This window comes from Athene noctua, unplaced genomic scaffold (assembly GCF_965140245.1).
Source record: "Athene noctua unplaced genomic scaffold, bAthNoc1.hap1.1 HAP1_HAP1_scaffold_488, whole genome shotgun sequence".
Lineage (NCBI taxonomy): Eukaryota > Metazoa > Chordata > Aves > Strigiformes > Strigidae > Athene > Athene noctua.
The window spans coordinates 46,300-62,587 of NW_027437942.1; the positions used below are offsets into that span (position 1 = coordinate 46,300).

At 40.5% G+C, this 16,288-nt stretch overlaps 1 pseudogene; it reads left to right on the forward strand.

Annotated features, from left to right (window-relative positions):
* The first annotated feature begins 4,512 nt into the window (after positions 1-4,512).
* On the forward strand, positions 4,513-7,277 carry LOC141955724 (zinc fingers and homeoboxes protein 1-like; annotated as a pseudogene).
* Positions 7,278-16,288: the final 9,011 nt, after the last annotated feature.

Here is a 16,288-nt window from a genome sequence, read left to right on the forward strand (position 1 = left end):
CTAATTTAAAAACAGGGATGAGATGTGAATATTGCAGAGTTTAGGTAGAGAATTTGCCTTTATTTTGGAGTCATAAGCAGTAATGCCCCCCTGATCTTTGCAGATAATGAACAGCTGAAGAAAATGGCACTATAAAATTAAGTCCTTCACACACCTCGCTGAGAGGCAGTACGGATCATAGCAGATCAGCCTACACTGGGCTGTGTGCGGAATAGTTTTTGACATGGATATATCTACTCTGAATAAATGGTAATAGTTAGAAGGAGGCTAAACAAAGGATCAACGATTGCATGTTGTCATGGATTAATCAGATGCTATAAGAAAAAGACAAAATGTTTTCTGCGTTGAGAGAGATCGTAGGCAATTTGTAATCTAGGTGATTTTAAAAGTTAGAAACAGTTTCTATTGCTTCATCTTCTCCTGAGCCACTCTGTGCATGTTCTTAAAATGACATTTGGGTTTGGATTTTTTGTTGGCACACTTTTCCTGCACACAGGATGGAAGTGTCATACAGCAAGCAGGGAGAAATGCCTTTTCATAAAGCATACAACCTGAACACACAGTGAACACTTTCTGTAATCTCATTTGTTTTCTTGATGCATTGGTTACTCCTGTTTGGGGAGGGAAGGAAGAGGTAGGTAAAAAATTTGTGCTAGAAACAGATTCTTTTATGTGTGTCTTCTGCTGTCAACCCCTCATCTTTTCCTTCTCAAACTATAATCAAAAGGGGCAGAAGGTTTCTGCCTGCGTTTAGAATATTTATATAAATCTTTATCCAAATCTGCTATAGAGACTACTTTAAATGTTGAATTCCACTGTGGAGAATAAATCTATTTTGATCTTGAGAGAACAAGAATGCAACTAATTGAGAGTTTTGCTTCAGATTCTTTCACTGAAAAATTATGCTTCTAACATAAAGCAAACACCTGGGATATTTCATTACAAACCAAATTACACAATGTCAATATTAACAGCGAGGGATAAAAATACAGTCCAGATGAAAATAGAAAATCTTAAACAATGTTTTGGCTTGTCCCTTATATATTTTAGGGTCAAATACATGACTAAATAATCTGAACCATTCGTGATGATCTTCAGGAATTCATAGAGGATGGGGAAAGGTCTCAGAGGACCTGAGACAGACAAACATAGTACCTAGTCTTAAATGAGGGAGAGGCATGAGAAGAGGAGGAGAACATGTAGGGAATCACAGATCAGTTAACAGGATCTTCATTCCCAGGACAATACAGGAAGAATTTACTAAAAATCACTGTGTAAGAATGTAGAGAATTGGGAAAATGTTCTTAAAAAAGGTGGATTTGTCAAAACCGGACTATGTCAAGCCAATCTGGTTTCATTTTTTGCTGGAGTAATCAGCCTACTGGAACAAAATGTTGCAGACCTTACTGAAGCCAAGATAGATGGCAAGGTCCCACATGGCATTCTTGTGAGCAGTACAGGAGAGGTGTTCTAGAGGAAGTACAAGGCTGATGCATAATTGATTTGATAAACTACTTGAGTGCAAGTTTTCATAATCCCCTGGTAAACTGAGAGAACATGTCAAGCAGAGTGGTACAGATGGAATAATCCTGTTAGCGCCAAGGAGAAGAGAACGGAGGTTTCTGTAAAGTCTGTGGAGGAAAGAAGTCTAGGAAGGGTTGCAAGCATCTTGCTTTGTTGAGATTTCAGTGAATGCTGTCGTAGCTCTTCATTAAGCTCTGAATTAAACTGGGTTTTGAAATCACAACATCCTTAAAAAAAAAAAAAATCTTACATAGCATAGTCAGAAGAGCGTAGATGCAGCTTTCTTTTTCTGAGATGTGCTTGTGTTAAAGAAACTTATTTCTCCATTGGTAAACAGTGGAGGGGTAGGATAATCTGCCTGTGCACGATGAGCACAACTGAACCACAGCAGGTACGTGGTACAGAGATTTAGCTAAACGGCTGCAAATGCTGCAATTGCATATGGATCTGTAGGCTTGGAGACGCTGTGAATGCTATTGGGTAAATGAGGAGACTGGAGAAAAACGCTTACTGATTTATTGGACAGGTTTCCCATTTTATTTATCTCCGTCCTTATCTTGAACACGCTTCAACACTGCATGTCAGGTGAAATGTTGCTTTCACTTGGGCTCTGTGCCATCCCAGAACAGGACCTTTAGCAAGCTCTTATGTTCACTCATGCCGCCCTGCATGTAGATCCTACGTGCTGTGCTAGGGATGAGGCACTGTGGAGTACCGCAGTCGCTTTTTCAGACTGCAACTCGCAGTCAGCAAAGCTAGCTGTTAAGTAGCTTTTGAAAACGGGCATTTCTGGCATTTTAAAAATTTTACTCAAGATTGCAGAAAGATTAGGTAATACCACCCAGCTCTTCCCCAAGAGCATTGCTCAACATTGAGTCTTGGTAGTTGTCTGTCTTTTGTCAAGAGCCCTCTAGCCCCATAAAAAAAGCAGTATGGTTAGTAATGCTCTACCTCTTGTCCCTCAGGACACTGAGACAAATGGATCCATTTAGCTTTGCTTCATGATTCCTTCACTGCAAAGATAAATGAGATGGTGTGAAATGCATTATATAGGCATTAAAATAAATATCTTTTACACTTCTGTGTAGTTTTACAGACTGTCAGCATTAACTTGTAGAAGAAGGGTATCTTTCCGTTTCAGTACTATTAAATAATTGCCATCCCAGAATGATGATTACCCACAATTTATTGAGCACTGTCGGTGTCCTTAATACCATGTAACCGTATCCTTGGCATAAAAAGCCTATCGTGTCAGGCTGTGCACTTTGAATGTAAGCACAGAAGGAGTGCAGAGGGTGACTGTCAAAAACATTTGGGGAGGATTTTTATGAAAAAGTGAGGTGAGGCATACAGTTTCAAAAAAGCAGCTTATGGAACAGCACTGGGCAGCAGCTATGGATGAACAGTTTTGTCTTTTGCCTAAAGAAAAAATGGGAAGCTGAGAATTACTTATCTTCTTTCCTACCCACAAGTCCTGCTCTGCCATAATCAAAACGAAAGAATCTTCTTACCGTACAGTGAAAATAGTGTTTCTTTTCCCCTTCCCATTTCTTGTAACTGCATTTCTTCCTTTTACACTGTTCTTTTTCCTTTAAGACTTTGTCATGAACAAAGCTGGCCTTCTGTAACAGCTACTGAGTATTCCCCTTGAAGTTGAGCATGCCCCCACTTTGGGAAGTAGATGATGTTCCACTGTCTAAAAGTTAATGGTACCTATGGGATTTCTGTTATGAGAAATCAGTGTCTGATTTTATTTCAAGAAGAAAACTACTACAGAATTAAAACCCTCTGCAGAAGTTTGTGCATCATTTCCAACAGACTAGATCTGCTCCCTGTGGGATAAAATTCTCTCAAGTCTATGCTATTTAAGGTTACATTTATTCTCTGAATTTCTGTAGGCCTGAGATTTATTTGGTGGTACTTTAGATTTCTTAGAAATGGACAAGGAATTCTAAACATCATTTTATTTGGCTTCTGCTTGCTATATCAGTCTTCAATGCTTTTTTTTCTCCGGTACAGTTCACACAATCAGTCATGTCCCTGTTAATGCATAGAGGCGTGAAAACAGATTTCAGTTAATTGCCATGTGCTAGCAATCAACTTTTATTGGTTTGGGATTGGTCTTCAACTGGAGAATGACATTTGGGGAGCTAGGAAGAAAGGATAGTCATCTTTTGTCTGTCAAAGTGCCTTAAAAAAGGCATTGTTCTGCCTGTTTTCAGTCTTGGGATAAAGACATACTCATGTTTGCATATAGAATGCAATAGAAAAACACTCTTAGGCCTGCCTTTTCTGGGACCCTTCACAACCTCAGACATGAGGGACATGACAGAGTCAGTAGTAGAGATGTCATACTAGGGTTGAGTTTTTGATAGAAAGGACTTGAGCTCATGGGGCAGTCGAGAAATGTTGCCAGAGCTTAGGCAAAGCAGTTCAAAGGCAAGTTATATAGGACAACTGACCTCAACATTATGCCAAGAAAAAGGGTTCTGAAGACAGGGAAACAGTCAGAAGGTTCCCTGTCTTACACCATCCTGTGTTTTATGCCTTTCAGTGCATTGACACGCACGAAAACAGATTTCAGCCTACAGTAAGTGGATTGGATTTTGCCTTTCTTAACTTAGTTTGAGTAACTCTTTTTGGAATGGGTCTGCTGTTTTCAGGGGATGAACAGTGGCAGATTGAACCACAAAGGACTGAATTACCTTAAGCCAAAATACGTAGCAGAATAGAAATTACTCTTTAACTAATTCCACTGTCTCTTCTTTGCTACAGGTGGTGGATGTGGACTTTAAAGCAGTCTCTCTCAACATTTCATCCTCAACTATTTCTAACCTGATTGCACTACAAAAGGAAATCTGCTAACGGGATAAATGTTGAGACTTTACAAGAACTGACTTGAAGTACCGAAAGCCATTACTATTAATCAAGAAGAGCTTGAAGTTAGGTCTGTACCTGACCAGTCAGTATCATTCTCACATAACAGGCATGGCAAGTAAAAGAAAATCAACAACACTGTGCATGGTCTTAGCCAACGAGCAGGATCCGGATCTAGAAATGGTATCAGAGTTGGAGGAAGGACCACCTGTACTTGCGCCAGCAGATAACCCTACAGCAGAGAGCGTAACAAGTGATGAGGATGTTCATGAGTATGTGGATTCAGACAATCAGAAAAATACAAATAAAGTAGAATAAAGTAGAAGGTGGTTACGAGTGTAAATACTGTACTTTTCAAACTCCCGATCTCAATATGTTTATTTTTCACGTAGATTCAGAACATCCCAACTTAGTATTAAATTCATCCTATGTTTGTGTAGAATGCAATTTTCTTACCAAAAGATATGATGCTCTCTCAGAACATAATTTGAAGTACCACCCTGGAGAAGAGAATTTTAAGTTGACCATGGTGAAACATAGTAATCAGACAATCTTTGAACAAACAGTGAACAATCTCACTTTTGGCGGGAGTTTTGTTAGAGAAGAAAATGTTGAACAGGCTGACTCTTCTGAGGTCCCCTCATCAGGGATCTCAATCAGCAAAACTCCTATTATGAAAATGATGAAAAACAAAACTGAGAATAAACGTATTGCTGTTTTCCACAATGTAGTTGATGACATTGCTGGTGAAGAAAAGGGAACTGAAAAGGAGCCAAACTCTGAAGAAGTAGTAGAAAACCCACCACCAGCAGTTTCTGAGTCAAAAGCGAGCCATTCAGGTGTTTGCAGTGCAGCAGATGTGGCTAGTGCCGTAGTGACTCCAGCACCAGTGCTTCAGCCTGGGGTGGCACAGGTTATAACAGCCTTTACAGCTCCACAGAACTCAAACCTGATTCCAAAAGTCCTAATACCTGTAAATAGCATTCCAGCCTATAATACTGCTTTGGATAACAGTCCTCTTTTGCTTAACACCTACAACAAATTCCCATATCCAGCCTTGTCAGAAATCACTGTTCCACAGAACTCAAACCTGATTCCAAAAGTCCTAATACCTGTAAATAGCATTCCAGCCTATAATACTGCTTTGGATAACAGTCCTCTTTTGCTTAACACCTACAACAAATTCCCATATCCAGCCTTGTCAGAAATCACTGTTCTTTCCACTCAAGCTAAGTCACACAGAGGAACAGATTAGAATATGGTTTTCTGCGCAGCGTCTGAAACACGGTGTGAGCTGGACTCCAGAGGAAGTGGAGGAAGCAAGGAGGAAACAATTTAATGGCACGGTGCATACCGTGCCACAGACAATTACTGTTATTCCAGCACACATTTCTGCCGCTAGCAATGGTTTGCCTTCAATTTTACAGACATGCCAAATAGTTGGTCAGCCAGGACTTGTTCTCACGCAAGTTACAGGTGCAAATACGTTACCAGTAACAGCCCCAATAGCTTTGACTGTAGCAGGAGTCCCAAACCAAACACAGTTACAGAAGAGTCAGATTCACACTGCTCAGCCTGTTGCAGAAACCAAACAAGGAGCTGCTGTTCCAGCCCCTCAGCCTATCAAAAATGAATGCGCGCTGATGAATCCTGACTCCTTTGGAATCTGAGCGAAAAAAACTAAGGAACAGCTGGCAGAATTGAAAGTCAGCTACCTTAAAAATCAGTTTCCTCAAGATTCAGAAATTGTAAGACTTATGAAAATAACGGCCCTGACTAAAGGAGAGATCAGAAAGTGGTTCAGCGATACATGCTACAATCAGAGAAACTCAAAGAATAATCATGGGATTCATCTCAACAGTGATTCGTGTGCCACCATTGTTATTGATTCAAGCGATGAAATGAATGAGTCCCCAACGGGAGTCACTCCACAGAACAAGTCATCATGGAGCGCTTTTCCTGATTTCAACCAGCAGAAATTCAAAGAGAAGACTGCTGAACAGCTGCAGGTCCTCCAAGCAGGTTTTCTTAATAAGCCAGTCCTTACTGATGAAGAGATGAATAGGTTAATAGCCAAACTGACCAGGAGAGAGTTTGATGCCTGGTTTACAGAAAGAAGGAAATTGAATGTCTTGAAAGAAGAGGGAGCTGACTTGAACGAGAGCAATGCTGGCAGCTCAAAAGAAGAGACTGGAGAAACATCTGTGGGAGATGGAGCAGCAGGAGCCAAATCAGTGTATTCCACTTCAAGCAAAATAGGCAAAAAATCACCAGAGCAGTTGCACTTGCTTAAAAGTTCTTTTGTCCGTACTCAGTGGCCATCTCTACAAGAATACAACAAACTAGCAGAAGAAACTGGGCTCCCAAGATCAGAAATTGTGAGCTGGTTTGGAGATACTCGCTATGCTTGGAAAAATGGAGGATTGAAATGGTATTATTATTACTAGAGTGCCAATGCAAACAGTCTGATTGGCCGAGGCTTTGCGAGAAAGAGAGGAAAAGGAAGACTGAAGGGGAGGGGGAGGCCTCGGGGGAGACCTCAGGGAAGCACGAGGTTAAATTGCTGGGACAGAGGTGTGTCTGTCATAAAATTCAAAACTGGAACAGCAATCCTAAAGGACTACTATATGAAGCACAGATTCCTTAATGAGCAAGACCTCGATGAACTGGTAGCCAAATCTCACATGGGATATGAGCAGGTCAGAGAATGGTTTGCAGAAAGGCAAAGAGGATTAGAACTTGGAATAGAGCTGTTTGATAAGAACAAGGAGGAAGATGAAATGCTGGAAGATCAGGAAGATGAGGAAGAAACAGATGATAGTGATACTTGGGAACGCCCCTGACATGTTAAGCGTAAACTTTCAAAATCAGATTGACATGCCATTTGGGATTTGGGGGCCAAAACCCAACTAATTAGGTTGGATGTTATGGTGAAGAGCCAAATGATTTTTCATGGCCTTCAATTTAGCAAGCACCTGCTCAGCATTTTCCTTCTACATAAAAGAACATAGGCAAGTGTGGTGGTGCAATTCTTACCCCTCCCTGCCCTCCTTGCTGGGCTGCTTGGTGCCAGGTGTGATTCCATCCACATTCCCCCAAGCTATCCACCAATCTATGGAGATAAGGACTGATAACCTTGAGGAGCCTGGCTCCTGCCCCTCCCAATTGCTTGGAAAAGGTTATAATGGCCCATCATCTCCTGATGGCCTGACACACCTATGCCTGGGATGTGATCAGATGGAACAATAACAGGGTTGCATGTTATTCAAATTCTTGTGCAACTGCCGGAAGGCACCAGATAGTATTTGACAAAAGTCAGTTATCTTGGTTCCTATAAACTGCGACCACCAGAGAGACCCTTTGAGCTCTCCTGGATCGCAGCAGCCTGTGACCAGCATCTCCCCTGAGCTGGGACGCCTCTCAGGTACCAAAACCCTTAAGGTGTCGTCTGCTCCAGGTGGAAGGCCAGGGCGAAGTCCCCCCGCTCGAGTCTCAATTATCGCCCGTTGAGGAATGCCAAGGCATTGTGAGTATTTGCTCTAAACTCGAGAGGGAAATTTTCTTTGAGCTAGCTTCTATTTCACCTGTTTGTTGGTGGGGATGTGTGTGTGTGGGTACGTACCCTTACCCTTGTTCCTGTGTGCTTGTCCCTTTTGTGTTCATTTCACCAAATCCAAACCCCTTTGTTTCTGTATGTATATGTCTGGTTTGTGTATGTGCATGTACATATGTGTATAAACTAAGGTACCGTTAAGTAAGTTAGAGTGAATATTGTCATTTTAGAACCCGAATAAGTCGCTTTTCTTTCTGAGCTATTTTGTATTGACAAATAGTTGTTAGTTATTAATAAATCTAGATTATTTTTCTAAATCATTACCGTGTCAATACTTTCATCCGCGACAGCAAGATGCTACCTGTGCAGGCAACAACTATTTGCTTCCTTGCTACAAAGCGATGGACATCCTTAGGCCTAGCCTAGGACATGGGGTTATAAGTCAGATTCAGTTCAGCTCCTCCTCTTCCGCATTATCAACTGGAAGATTCATGTTCATCATTCATGTGACTGCTTCTCAATATTTAATTGCTTTATGTTGTTTAATTCAAAAAAAACCATAGACGTGTTTTTCGTTGATGTAGGAGAACATTGCCCGCTCATGAAGGATGAAAATGCAAAAACCTAAGATGTCTTTTTGCAAACACCACTTCACCTGAAAGGTTTCAAGGCCTGGGTTTATTCCTTAAGGAAAGAGTTCAAAACAAAAGAGAAGGGGAAAAGTGTGACAAAGGAATCAATGAACCTAGGGGTGAGGATTGCTTGGTTTAAGAATGCGAGGTGATTATGGCACCTTTTGTGTACCTTCAAAGTGTTTTGGGTTTACAGAACTTGTGCTGAAATGTTCTTTGTTGATAATTATTTAGACTGAATGAGTCTAATGCTAGAAGATGCTTTTTGTTACATTCAATCAGTGTATCCTACATCAATTTAATTTAAATGCCTGACAGACTTCGTGCAGTTGATAGTAACATTTGTTTTTAGCTTGTGCACTCTTTGTTGGAAATGGTAAGAAAAGTACGTATATTTCTAGCTGAAAAGAATAATTTCTTGAAAACTTACACTGAATTTTAAGGTAAACGTGAGGTGGAAGCTGCCTAAAAGCTGTTCAGAGTTGCTTGGAGTTCTCTAAGAATACACAGATACAGAGATGAAAAGCGTCTTTGGCTGCTAGTAAGAAAGTTTTTCAAGTTGTGGCTATGACATGATGTTTATTTCTCAAAAAAAAAAAAAAAAAAGAGGTTATATGGCTTTTAGATTCTTAGAAATTATAAACACGCTTGTGTTTAGTTGTTCTGAATAAGAATAAGAATAAGTGATAGCCCAGTTGAATGATTTGTGCGCAAGTTTAACCTAAATTCATCCTGACAGATTGAGCTCACCTCACCACTATGCTGATTGTTCTTGAGGCTACTGGGGAAACACACTTATTTTTAGAGGTAGTTTGATCTATGTGAAGTGAATGTCAGAAGTAGTTTAATCTGATACAGAACATCTACGTCTTGAACAAGTGTCTTTAAAACAGAGGGAGGGGGAAAAGAAGGCCATTTAGTCTCAACACATAGAACTCTGAGTTTGAATTAGCAACTTAAAAACAATGGGCCAAATTCACAGAAGTTAGTTTAGGCAGATGTCTGGCATCCTAGAAAACTGGCACTCTGAGGACAAGTAGTTTGTGTTCTTGCTACGATCAGTCTGTATTTTTTAGGGATGTTACTTTATACTTAGATGTCAAAAGGTGATGATGATTAATTGGTGCTGCTGTTATTGCCAGCATTGTCTGCTTTTATATTGACACTAACAGAAAGGATACTAGCAACCTCCTTTTGTACATCTGTCAGCATCTCCTCTGTAGGCTTCTGCATCTGATGACCAATGAGAGACAGATTAGTGTAGAGAAAATACATCCTAATGTTTCCACATTTCCAAGAACCTAATCTGGAATTACTCTTTCTTCCTCACTGTGATAACTGTCAAAAGACCAAGAAAGTCCTTTTAGTCATGATATTCTGAAACAGAGGAGCCCATGTTAGATCTGGGTTTTGTGCCTGGTAGTGGGTGAAACCCAGATCGAAGCAAGAAACGTCTGATGAAAAAAATATTAACTCGCCTTTCTCCCTGGACACTTGTAGCTGTCTTTCTGCTCGCAGGTTGAACAGGCTGCCTGAATTACAGGAGGATGTTGTCTGTGAAAGCCATTTCCTGCGGTGAGCTCTTCTGACTATTTGAGATTGCTGGAAAGAAAAAGGCAGTGGCTTTTGGTGTGTGTCATGAATTTGATGATGAAACTATTGCCTGGCTTCCAAGATTCAAATTGGTGAGGCACAAAGTAGCCAGTGGTGCTGGAGAGGACTAGCCAAGAATCCCTTGGTTTAACTTTGGAATGGGGGAGGAGCAAAACCATGTTGTCAGCATATTTCATTGAACTCTGTATGGATGTGAGATGCTGTAAGAGAGATCAGGGTCTGGCCTTTTCAGCATTGACTGCTCCGTGTGGTTGGGAGATACTCTTGTTTGGCTGGTAATGGTATGGATGAGGCTGTTGTAGATACCAGCAGATAGAATAAAGACTTATATTAGCTTCAAGCTCTGCTGGGAATAGGGGGTCAAAAATCTGGAGTTGCCTTAATCCTTAAGCTTGACCCAGAATTAATTTTCTTTTAAAAAACCCAAAACTAAAACCCGCCCAAGCAACCTGTCCATAATATCTCCACTTTTTGTTAGCAGAGACCGCATTTATATTATCATTAAATCCAGCCTTCTTTAAAAGATGAGAAAAAAATAAAGATCCAAGTTAATGATCTGATTAAACTGGGAAATTTTCCATTTTGGCAGTGTTCTGTTAAATAACACTCGTCTACAATGGTAGGCCTTAGCACATCTGGTCTGAAAAACACAGGAAGAGGAAATACATTGTTTATCAGACTAAATATAGTTGGATTGAATTTCTTCTTTCAGTAAAATGGTCAGAGATGGCGGCTAATGTATACTGGGCCAGATTTTCAGTTGCTGTAAATATTACAGTTCCACGTATTCCAGTAGTTATAATAGTATTTACAGCCCATTGAGGATCATCATCTCTGCAGAGTATAAAATTTAAATTAAGCCATGTGCTGTGGATCAGCTAATGAGAGATGCGGAGTGTCCACATTTCCTTTGGGCTACGTGCACACTGTAAGCCTTTCAGTTGTGCCAAGGATGAGAAAAATCTGGGTGAGTTCAGCCTAAAGAAAGCAATTGAATGCATTCATTATTGCTCCTAATCTGTCTGTTATTTCTCTTTGAACAAACAGAGTCCATCAGTTACCAGTTTATTTCATGTTTGCAGCACGTGTATTTGCACTGTGTACTGGGAGAGAGGGAAGCTCCTTCCGGAGGCCTCCTGTGTCAGGAGAGGAGCATTGGAAAGAGCTATCAGCATGCTGGTCTCTGTCTGTGAATTGTGGTTGTGGCTGGTGGGAACTCAAAGCTACTGGTAACAGTAGTTTAGCTCAGATTCATCTCGGCCAACCTTAGGCTGCTGTGCTCCTTGCATAGGTGCCCGAGGCACACTATATGGTCACTTGAGAGGAAAGAAATTGCCTGGTGGGTGGAGAGGATATGGCACCTTCTCATTCTACCGGTTACATACAGGAAACTTCCTCAACCTAAGCACATCAGCAAGTGTCTTTATGATGAACCTGAGCATTGCAGTGCTCAGCAGCAGCACGCCCCTGCAGCCTGGCTCCCTCCTGTAGCTTATGCACACCTGCAGGATGTTTTGGAAGCCACTTGGACTGAGCTGTGTTGACAGTGGGGAGCGAAGGGGCAAGAAAGTATGTCTACCCTGGGGTGAGTGTCCAATGTGGGGTTTTATGGATTTCCCTGCTTGGTGAAGAACTGTGTGTAGATGAGCCTGTGGTATGTTCTCTCTATTTGTGTGGAGCTTCACCTCTTAGGTTTGAGCCAGTTATGAACCAGCTTCCAGTGATTGTCATTGAGAGTGAGATGAAGAAACTGACCTTGCTCAGACCTTGCCTCTCGTTTGTTCTCAGTCTTCGTTGGGAGCACTGTTTCAGAATTCAGCTGTGAGCACCAGTTCCTTTAGAGCTAAGGTTGAGCTTTCCTCTCCGTCTGCTGTTTCTGCCAGGAGTACCTGATCTGATAACACCAGTTACTTGCTGTATCTAGAATTCAGCTAAAGGGAGAATAAAGATAATCCTGTGCCAGAATGGAGTGAAAGAAAGGGTTAAAAGAAAGCAAGTGGTGTCACAACTGGGTGAGGCATCCACCATCGTTGTATCATGCTGCTTCATGCCATGTTCTGCTCTTGCTTCTGAGTACAGTGAAGGAGCACAGTTCCATCTTAAACAGTGCTGTCTTCCCAGTATCAACCTCTCACTGACCCCATGGTTAGTGCTTGTTGTAAAAAGAAAGAGCTAGTCCTCCCTGGAGGTTTGAATGAACTAACAGAGTGCTGGCTTGTAAGAAGTGGAAAGAAGGGAAGATGTAGAAGCTTGAAGGCTTTTGCTTGCCCTGCACAATTCAGTTACCTAGAAGTTGATAAGCAAAGCAAATTTTACTCTTGTTCTGACAGAACAAGTAAAGTATTGCAATCACTCATTTTTAGAAATCTCTGTCTTGTTTTCAAAGCAAAGGAGAGGAAAGATATCTAGTACCTCATGATTAGAATTTAGTGGATTGTCTCTAATACAGTATAGTAAATGAGGCCATTCCCTTTTCAACCTTGTCCAGTACCTTTTTTTTTTTGGTTTTTTTTTTTGTTTTCATGCCATTATATGCAATATGGTCTGGCAGTAACTTTGATTATAGGGAAGGAAACTTGCAATGATGTCCTCACATGACATGAAATAATTTTTCTAATGCAAGATTTGCTGACTTTGGGCAAAAGCCTATTTTCCTCCTGCTCGCCAAGGAACTGTTGAGGCAGGCAAGTGCACTCCCTTCTCTACAGAGCAGAGAAAGCATTTCTGGAGCCCATACAAAGTGATTCATGGCTTTATGCAGTCCCCGTAGGCCAGAAAGCCTAAAGGTGCTGACACTTTTCCTCCTCCGTTTTCCTCTGAAATGAGAGCACAGCAGTAACTGACAACTAGTCTGTGGCTGCTGAGTAACCAAGCTGTAGCTTAAGGTGGGGAGCGTTTTCCCTTTTGCACTTAACAGAGTACTATGTATCCAGGCTGGATTTCAGCATTTGCTTCTGTAATTACAGCAGTATCGATTTGCATCCTCCACCTGAATGTATCTGTCTATATTCATATCTCCCAAGGAGAGAAGATAATCTTTAAGCTTCTGTAATATTAAATATCCTTGCTCTAACCTGAATGCACAAAAATAGAGTGCAATAACATATAGCTACTTTCTTTGATTTAATTTATTTTTTCTTGGAAAATAATTTTGCCTACATTCAGTGGTAATGAAAAGATGGTGGCTGTGATTAGAGAGCAGTGAAACTGTTGAGAGTTGTTCATGATGCTGATGTAAACTAGATATGGGAAGGGCTAGTAGAGGGCTTGGTTCCCTGCACTGAACAGTGCTGGATTACACCTATACTCTCCACCAAACTTGTAATGTAGATTTAGCAAGTAGCATGACACAAACTTACTAGGTCAAGTTACTTGAGGTTTGGTGATGTGTTAAAATTCTGTAGGAAAAGATTTTAAAATGAAAGATGTAGCAAGGTGAAAAATCCCCTCAATAGCTACTTATACACACTCAATAGCTCAAACTTTTGTATTGTTTTCCCACCTTTAAAAGGGGAGATTTTGAAGCACAGGCAGGTAACATCCAGTATTTTCAAGTTTAATGATTGGAGCTCTTGGGAGTTTTTCTCCTTCTGTGGTGAAGAGCATCTTCACTTTTTCAGTGGATAGTCATTGCAAATCTGACTTACATGACATTGTAAAATGTAGAGTGATAACTGAGGATCCTGTAGCACTTTTCATGAATTAAGGTGGGATTCTTCTGCATTTGAGCAAGACACTGCAGCTAGTCAGTATACCTAACAAATGCAAGCCCGTTGATCCTACATGCTTGGAGTTGGTCAGATGAACTGCACCCTGAACTTCATTGACTCTTAACATGTGGCTTGCAGGCAGACACGGACACTACAGACATCTGAAATTAGGTGAGGTGGATCTTCACCTGGGAGTGTGCTGGCTGGATTGCAGCACTTGTCTTTGTGTTGTAGTTAGCAATGGTACTTACCTCTGCTTCTGACTTGATGCTTGTTGGGAAGTGTGAGGCCTTTTTTTTTTTTTTTTTTTTTTTTTCCTAGAGCAGGTAGCACTACAGTGGTGAATAAAGTAACTGATCTTTGGCTATAATACTGTGGCCTAAAAATGATTTGGGGTTTCTCAAGTATTTTAGAGATAAGATTACTATATGAACATATGAACTATATGGATCGTGCATAACTTAGAATGTGTTAAGACACATAATATTTGTGTCCCAGATGATGAAAGTATTTCCTTATGCTTGTCCAATACTAGATACCTATCATGAAACTTTCCCTAAAGAACGTGCTAGAACGGCAGAAGATTCAAATCTTCATCTGTGATATGATAAACTGCAAGAGCTCTGTTATGATGTCAAAATATTCCCCCTGCCTCCAGTTCCAACTTACAAAGGTGTTTCCTATTTTGCATAGTTGGCTATCTGCATGTTTGCTTACAGTCTGTACAGAAATGCACTAAAGCTGAGTTGCCCTACCTGGGAAGGCTTTATATTGTATAGAAAATGTGGCACTAGGTACGGCTCTTCATGTGCACAGGAGAGTTAACAGGTGTCGATCTCGTTTACAGAAATGATGGCGCTTTGCAATTTTCTATAATATATTGCAATATACTTAAATGTCCTGTTTGACATGTGAAATGAAATTAAGGTAATGCATTGTTATATATTTGAAGTATGAGGAAGACAATTCACTCACGACCAGCAAGGTTTTTAGAGGGTGTCCAGTGTGTCGCCCTCTGTGATCTGTCTGTTGTATGTGATGTTAAAGGAAGCAACAATACTGTCACTGTTTAGAATGAAGAGTTTCTTTTGAATGATGCAATAGTCTACAGTGTCTTTCCTTTGTAGTTGCCCAGTGTGGTGAAGGGGAAGCAATTCTTGAAAAAGTTCAAGATAACTGGTTGACTGTGAATGGGCCTAATCTTTTGTGAAACCAAGAAAATTTTTGGACACACACAGGACTTGAATACCAAAAGGATTGGAACTTAGTGTTGTGCCAAAGTTAAACTACTGTAGTTGGCAGAAGTTCCGCACTGTAAATTGAAGACTGATTAAAAGCTTGTAAAAAAAAAAAAAAAAAAAAAAAAAAAAAAATCACATTTTAATACAGTACATTTTTATTCTGATACGTAATGGAAACATTCTGTTTTAGACCTTTTTTGAAGAGGCTTCAGTGACCACTAGATTTTGTCCTCTTATGTTTTGTTTGGCCTAATACTATATGTTCTAGTAAAATGGGCTTTATTGCCTGTGTTCTTTGATATGTGATTAAGCTTATAGCTTTGAGTGGCCGAACATTTTACAGAGTAAAAGTCCTTAGAAACAGTATAACATAACTGATATTTCCGTGTCTTATTTATCAGGCTCTGCACAAACTTAGAAAGTTGTGCTGGACTTGTACAACTCATATACGGGAACGCAGCGTACTTCTGGATATTACAAACCTAAGCCTTTGTGGCAGTATGGATCTTGTCTTTGGATTTATTTTTGTTAATTTCTTGAGGCAAAGAGACAAATAAATGCTGCTGTAAAATATTTGTAATATTTGCCATTATTGCTTTCTGTAGCAATTACTGCTTTTGCTTCAACAGATAAAGAAAATAAATCGGAGATAGAAAATTCCTGGTAAGAGAAAGGATCATGTGGGAACTTCTGAAAATAAACTTTGTACCAAAAATTTGAAAAAAGAAATAATGGAATAAATGTCTCTTTACTGAGTGCGTGTGGTTTTAAGAGGTGATGTGGAAACCAGGAACCATGTCTATATGAAAATGTCAGAAACCAGCTCTTCTCAAATGTCTTTTTTTCCTGTTTCACAAAACTGAATTTCACTGATTCCTCAGACGCATTGAATTTGGAGAACTGGCTTGGCTGAACAGCCAGCGTGAGGTCAGCTTCACGTGCAAGTCAGTACAGCTGCTTGTTGCTGAACTGTTCTGCTGTGTCAGCAGGCCAGGGACTTTCACGTGATTTTTCTCATTAAGGCAGATGCTCTTTATTGCATTTAAAAGAGTAGAGGCGAGTAGGAACCACTTCCCTGCTGAAGTCCCTGTCAGTTGGACATCATGCTTCATGGCTGCTTTTGACATTAACATGTGC